Below are 7823 nucleotides of genomic sequence, written 5' to 3'. Positions count from 1 at the left end.
AAAGAAAGAAAAGAAAGAAAGAGAAAGAAAGAAAGAGGAAGGAAAGAAAGAAAGAAAAAGAAAGAAAGATAAAGGAAGGAAGGAAGAAAGAGGAAGGAAAGAAAGAAGAGAGAAAGAAAGAAAAAGGAAAGAGAAAGAAGGAAAGGAAAAGGAAAGAAGGAAGGAAGGAAGGAAGGAAGGAAGGAAGGAAGGAAGGAAGGAAGGAAGAAGACATTACAGGGGCTCCTGGATGGTTCAGTTGGTTAAGCATCTGACTTTTGATTTTGGCTCAGGTCATGATCTTGGGGCTGTGAGATCAAGCCCTGTGTCGGGCTCCATGCTGAATGAGAAGCCTGCTTGGGATTCTCTCTCTCACCTTCTCCCGCCCCTCCCCCCGCCCAACTCTCTCTCACTATAAAAAAAAGAAAAAAGAAGAGATTACTGATAAACCTCCAAACCCATCTACCCCTCCCCATTCTCTCTCCGTGGCAGTCCAGAATCTCACGCTCATCATTGAATCTGACGCACGTCTCTGTACTTGGGGGTAGAAGAGGACGTACCCCTAAGCCAACATGGAATTGTGTCGCATGCTATCAATCTTGATATAAATGGCGTTCTTGATGCGTGCTTTTCCAACTTACGCTCAACACCACGTGCGACTCCTCTGTGCTGTGTCGCAGCTCAAGTTCACTTCCAGTACTGTAGGGTATCCTATTGATGAGCGTCGTGATTCGTCCATTCTAACTGGTGAGCATTTAGGTTACTTCCCCCTTTTCCCTTGCAATAGGCGTGCCTTTAAGTGTCTCTGACATGATGTTTCCCCTGCAAATTTCTGAGAAGTGTCCTCCCAGACTAAGAAAGCTTCCAATCATTTTAATTGCACGTAATGAACAGAGCAGACACTTCTCCTCAACAGTCGGGCCTCATCTTCCATCTGAATGTTTCTATGAGGTTCCGCTTAGGGATGGGATGAATCACTGGGGCATCTGTGGCCTGCATTATTGGGCCATAAAACATGGCCCTTATGAATGTTCAGCTTTAGCTGAAGATGAGGTCACAGGGCTGCCCCCTTGGGCGGGGATGAGGGGTGGGGGACAGCAGGAAGCAGGGGGATGCTGGGGTGGCCGAAAGCGGGTGATCCTCTCTCAGGGCTCGTCATCCAGCTCCCGTTAGCTGTGGCAAGACCCCATCTTGTGGTCTTCATTGTGGACTCAGCGTGTGGAGGAGGGGGTGGGGGGGAGGGCGGAGGAGAAGCAGCCTGAGGATGAGGAGGGGCAAGAATATTTCCTAGAGCAAGTATGAGAACCGCACAGCAAAGTAACCAGCAAGCGCTCAGAGGTCTGAGTTCAAATCCTCGCAATGCTGCTTATCAGCTGTGTGATCCCTGGCGACTTACCTAACCTTTCTGTCTCAGTTTGGGTTCCCTCAAGAGCAGCCTTAAGGCCTGGGCTTGGATCCAGTAGTTTATTTGGGGGGGGGAGTCCCAAGAAGCCCCGTGAAGAGGTGGGGCTGCAAGACAGGGAAGGCAGGGAAGCCAGTAATGGGGGCGTTCCAGAGAATGTGGGAGTCGGCTTGGGCCTCTCAGAGGCTGAATGGAGCACATCTCAGGGGCCTGGGGGGTTAGCCACGGGCTCCCTGAGCAAACCCCTGTGATGCCTGAGGAGCCCTGAGGCAGAGGAGGGCGGAGGGAGACGGAGCACAGGGGCACGCTGGGGGGAGAAGCCGTCACTCAGTACTGTCCGCGTCCGGACGGAGGCTGACAACCCTGGAGGGCCAACAGGACCTGGGTGGGGCTGTCACTGGAGCCTGCTAGAGTTGCCTCGTCTGCGGGGTCATGGCCCCTCAGGCCGTGGCGAGGATTCAGTGAGGCCAGTAAGCGCTCAGCAAGCCCGAAGTACCCGGAGCCTGGAGACCCTATGTCTCACGCTCTGGAGGCTTCAGGCTGTGGGGCGTGGAGAGGTCAAGGCCCCCAGAGTGGATGCCAAGTGTCTGTCCACCTTGTCTGCCTCAGGTGGCACACAAGTACTGACCCGGGGTGGAATCTCAAGAGACCACCAGAGGGAGACCAGCGCCCCGCCAGGCAAGGCGGAAAGGGGTCCCTCCCGGTCAGCCGAGGCCACCCTGAGCACAGAACACGCAGGGCGGTAAGCAGTCTGTGGGAATTACTGTCTCCGTTCAGCACGTGACTGAGGGGGTTTCTGGGATGGGAGACCTTCCTGAACGGTCCCGAGCAACCTGAGGCGGCCGTCCTAACCCGAGCTGGAGTCCTATGTAGTCAAAATGACCCCTGAAAACCCGCTTCACCTGTCAGGCCCACAGGTTTGTGAAGACATTCCTCCCCGGACCTTCTGAGGCACGCACACTCCAGCTTGGGAACCGTCCGGTGAGACCCAGGGTCGTGGGCAGTGCGTTCTCAGATGCCCGGGCTGGCCTGCCAGGCCCGCGGGCCCCAAACTACCAGCAAGTCCTTGGTGGTGTGGGCTCTGGGGTCAGACAGACATGGACCCCCCACCCCCCCACCCCAGGCCCTGTCTCCTCCCGGCTGCCATGTCAGGTTATCCAAGCCTCCTCAAGCCGGTTTCCTCTTTTGAGAAAGGGGGCCAGTAAATGCTGGCTTTCGATATCCTCGAGGTCAGGGAGCATGTCAGGGAGGTCAGGGAGGTTTTGACCCTGCTGAGCCCTCGGGCTGCCGAACGCACAAACGTAAAGCATCCAGAGCAGTGACTGATGCTTGGGAAGTTCACGAGGTTTAATCACCCCTAGTATCCTGTGGTGACGCAAAACCTTTATCATCAACGTAAGGCAAGCTGGAGTCGCTCATTTTGGGGGTGGGTTAAATGAGAGGGTAGGGTTATATCTTAGCCAGGTGCTGAGTCCTAAAGCCAGAAGGAGGCTGAACGGGAGCTGGGTGGGATTCTGGTGCTGAGGTGGGGAACCCTGGCAGACGAAGTGCTTATTAAGTGCCAAGTTACAGATGAGGACGCTGAGTCGCAGTGAGCAGAAGGAGACCTCCGAAGGCCACCATGGCTGGCACACAGCAGCCAGGTCTTCTGGCTCCCGGTCTAGTCTACTCTGAGGGGCACCTGAGCGGAACAGGTTTGCAGATAGGGACACGGGTTGTCCGACAGGGGAAGCGGTGCCTGAGCCACGGACCAAGCGGGGGGGGGGGGGGCAGCGCTTGAGGGAGAAGCCACTTGTGTCACGGAAGGGCCTGTGTGGGACACCGTGGGAGCTGCGTGCTCAGGGACACAGGGAGTGGCAGCATGGCAGAGTGGGACTGGGAGGGCCCCGCCAGCCTCTGCCCCCCCCCCCCCCGGGCACGCTGGACGTGTGATCCTAGGCACCTCAGTTTCCCTGTTTGTAAAGGGAGGCCACACTATCAACTGCCTCTCTCTCTCTGGGCTTTTGGGGTGCAGGTGGGGAGCCCCCCTCTCCAAGCTCCCGGTGGAGAAAACATTGCCGGGGTACTTAACCATCACCCAGTCTGCAGATGGGGCCCTGGCTGCCTGCCCTGTGTCTCTGCGGGGCTTCGGGATTAACCCCCAACCGGTCGCTCCCGGGCAGAGGGCACCAGCAAGGGGCTTGGTTGGCCCTGAGTTAGCACAGCCAGGGCCGTCCTTGGAAAGAGGCCACTGCTGAAGGGTCAGCTTCCTTTTCACCAAATTATTCCTCCACGTTCACAGAGTGGAGGAATTATTGGCAGAAAATGAGGATATAAAACCCCGCTAGAGCCGAGCACCTTTTAGGGGCACTGAATTCTGAGAGCTTGGAAGCATTCCAGCAGATTGGTTCATTTTTAATGGTCTAGGACTGTAGTTCATCTGTTTAATTCAAACGAGGTGACATAATATCTTTCATTTGGACTTATTACCAGCACGGTGGTGATTCGGCTCCCAGCATTCTCCAGGCAGGATATTCTGTCATTACCGCACATTTTCTTTTTCTGGCCAAATTGAAAGTCCGCGGGAAGGGCTGCAGCCTTGGAAAGGAGAGATCAACCGAGAATAGGTCACATCGGGTATTAAGGAATGAAAATGAATTCATTCTTTCCTCCGTTGAATAAGCAGCTGTACTTGCGTCTCTGTGATCCATGAAATAGGCTGTCAGGAAAATTGGAAATGGGCTGCGTTTGAACTTCACCCGCCGACTCTGCCCCGTCACCTTGGAGACTGGTACTGCGGCCAGGGCAGGGGCAGGGGCAAGAGGGGGCGCTCACTTCTATGGGGCACCCACCATAGGCCAGACGCCTGGCTTCAGTGGTCCCAGAGGGGGACCCCCCCTGAGTATCCCCATTCTGTAGATGAGGACAACAAGGCTCAGAAAGATCCAGGGACTTGCCTGAGGTCACTTAGGCACAGAAGGAGCACAGACCACAGACCCTGGCTCTGAGGTGCCCAACATTACGGACTTGAACTTGGCCCGGAGAACCTCAAAGCCTCGCCTTCCCCGGGCAGGCTGCTCAACATCAGGTGTCCGCTTCCCCCATGATGGAAACATGCGCGGCGAGGGTTACGTGAGGGAATGAACACGGTGAACTTGGCGTGGGGCTCCCTGCAGAGCGATAGCTCCCAAACGTCTTTGTTATTATGGGCTTTCGCCTTTACACGCCTCAGATGACGGAGCACCAAGAAGGGAGCTGGAAAGCAAGTGACCTGCCCTAAGGCCTAGTGCGGGTGGGTCACGGGGCTGCAAGCTGGCCTTGGAGTGACCCAACAGTCCCTGTTCCTTCTGCTACACTGGGTAGTAGAAAGTCTGGGGCGGGGAGGGGGTTTTGAGATGTTTCTAATGGAAATACCCCCCATCTGGCTTTATCTCCCTCCAGAAGACCCTTCCCCAGCCCTCTGTACTTGACTCAGTTATTGTGTTCCTCGTTTGTCTCGCACACAGCCTGGCATTTGTGTGAGGGGGGCGATTTGATCAGCTCGCTGTTGTACCCCCGATGCCTAGAACCCGGGCTGGGGATGGGTAGGGTGGGTGAGGCAGGTCCTCCAAGCACAGGCTTAGAATCCTCTCTGTGATTAAAATTTTGATATTTTGTTCATCGTAGATGCTTTTGCATTCGTTTTTGTTTTTAATAATATTGCATAAACATTTTGGTTATCTTGATTGCTGAGTTTTTTTTTTTTTTTTTTTTTTCAATCACTCTCCTAAGTTTAGCCCCTGAGTTGAGTTCCTCACTTGCCTCACCCTGGTCCCAGCTCTGCCTAGAATGGTGTCTGTCACCTCCTTATATTCAATAAAGATGTATAGAATGGTTGATGTCCTATTAGGTCTCCAGACATTTTCTAGGTCCCCGGAGAAGTCTTCAGTGGGTGTTCCAGGCTCTTCCAGACATTTCCTGGGTCCCTGGAGAAGTGTTCCAGTGGGTGTTCCAGGCTCTTCCAGACACTTCCTGCGTCCCTGGAGAAGTGTTCCAGTGGGTGTTCCAGGCTCTTTGTATCTGAAGGAAGCGAGAGCCCCAAAGGGAGCTTTTACTTGGCTCCAGAATCTGGGGAACAGCTGAGATTTTCTGCTCCCGGTGAGAATAAAGGCGTGTCTCTTCCAGGATCTGATTGCGGAACCAATGGGAGCCCGGACCTCGACAGCTGCCCGATGGCAGAACGGAATGCAAGAAATCCACGGGGCTCTGGAAACCTAGGCGGAATGGCGTGCCTTCATTAGGGACCACCGCACCTTTCCCCCTCCTGGATGTTTCTTGCAATGAAAAGCCACATCGAGTTGCGCTGACACTCGTTAGCCTAATGAGATCTGGCTTTGCGGTGCTGCTAACCCCCTTCTCTCATCTGGAGCACCTCTGGGCTGAACCAGCGCGTGGTCTGCTGTGATGCCTGATGCTCCATTTCGATGAAATAGCGGATCTTGCCTCTACCTTTGGCTTTATTTCCCACCAAAGCTGAGGTTCCGTCGAGATGCATTTTTCTAATTAAGGCAGGAGTAAGAAATAACCTCCTATATAATTTAAAATGGTAAAATCATCGATACCTTTTCCAGGCACAGCTTTAAATCTTAGCCACCAATGACTCCCCTATTAACGGGCCTAATTAAATCCATTTTTCAGGACGTCTTTGGCAAATTCCATTTTAGCAAAACTGTAGGAAGTTCACTTTGATTTGTCTCTGCTCCCCAGGGCTCTCTTGTAAAAACGAGGAAGGGATGGATGCCTGTCTCTTGTGTCTTCTGTTCATTGATTCACTCGGCAAATATTTACTGAGCACCTACTATGTGCGTTGGCATTAAACTAGGAAAGGAGGAGGGGGAAGTGAAAAGACAGTAAGTTTCCTATTCCAATGGCCAGAAGGGAATGGAGATCACTTGTTCATTCAACAAACATGTATTGAGTCTACTGACAGGGGAGTCCCTGTGCCAAAGCCCTGGTATCACGGTGATGAGGTGCTACAGTTCATATTCAGTGTGGTAAATGCTCTGATAGGCTTGAGTAGAGGGGACTGTGGGAGCTCAGACTGGGAAGCTGAGGGTCCGGAAGATTCCCTGGAGCTGAGTTTTAAGGGACATGTAGGTGTCAGCCAGGTGAAGCCAAGAGAGAAGGAGGTGTTATAGGAGCAAAGGTGGATGGGCCAAGAGTAAAAACTGAGGGTAGGGTACTGAGAGCATCTGCTATTGGAGGGATCTCATTTTTTTTTCCAGCCTGAAAAGAATTTGTCATGATTGAATGGTGAGGATGAGTGAGAGGGAGAGGCTGAAAATACAAGGAAGAGAGGAGATCACTGATGGAGAGCGGGCCAGGAAGAGATGGTGTTGTGAATAAGAAAGAATGCAAGTGGAGGGCTTGGTTGAAATGGTAGGAGGTTGTGGTTGGTAAGTAGGAGGCCGGGATTCAAGCTCAAGCAGAAGGTTGAGCATGTCAGGAACATGGATGTGGGCGGCTGAAGTGGATGGAAAGTGAAGTCCATTGGAATGGGGAGGCTAAGGGCCACAGGTGAAGATGGGGACTGGTCCATTCACATTGGACATCAAAGTCCCCAGGGACTTGGGGGTGGAGAAGAAGACTAAATCAACTGCCAAAGTTGTTCATGAATATTAAACATGACCATGTAGGGGCCCCTGGGTGGCTCAGTCGGTTGAGCGTGTGACTTCAGCTCAGGTCATGATCTCGCTGGGTTCGTGAGTTCGAGCCCTGCGTTGGGCTCTGTGCTGACAGCTCAGAGTCTGGAGCCTCCTTCAGATTCTGTGTCTCGTCCTCTCTCTGCCCCTCCCATGCTCATGCTCTGTCTCTCTCTGTCTCTCAATAATAAATAAACATTAAAAAAATTAAAAAAAAACAAAAACATTACCATGTATCCTAGTCCCACTCACAGGGTAGGGTGAACCAAGGGTGTTTGTCAACCATTGGGTGCTGGATCTGGAGGGAGCCATGTTGGTCAGAACAACAGCTCAGTCCAAAGAGGCATTATCTAACTGGTGAGTCTGGCTGGAAGTCTTGGAAAGAAGTCAGAGGACAGAGATGAAAAGGCGGAACAGAGAGTCTCATAGCCAAGGAGAGGCAGGAGGCCTCAACAGGAAATGGGGTCAGGAACCAGGGAAGTCCAGAAGAGGTCAATAGCCGAGTTCAAGATTATCTGAAGTACATGGTTCTGGATGAAGGCTGTGGATAAGGAGAGGAAATAAGGGCTCACGATTCTTGGGGGGACATGGGTAGTCAAAGAGATGGGCAAAGAGTGTAGGGTGCTGATTCTGCTTAGATGTTCCTTGAGGCTTCATACCTATGGAACCCCAAGGCTCCCTGGTATCCAGTCAGCCGACCGCTGATGAAAGGCATGGAGTTCAGACTCTGGAGTCAGATCGACCTGGGAACAGAGAGACGAAGCTGGAGAACCACACGACCC

Source organism: Herpailurus yagouaroundi, unplaced genomic scaffold (genome assembly GCF_014898765.1).
Source record: "Herpailurus yagouaroundi ecotype Mexico unplaced genomic scaffold, PumYag 410, whole genome shotgun sequence".
In the NCBI taxonomy this organism is placed as follows: Eukaryota; Metazoa; Chordata; class Mammalia; order Carnivora; family Felidae; genus Herpailurus; species Herpailurus yagouaroundi.
This window is presented reverse-complemented; position numbering follows the sequence as displayed.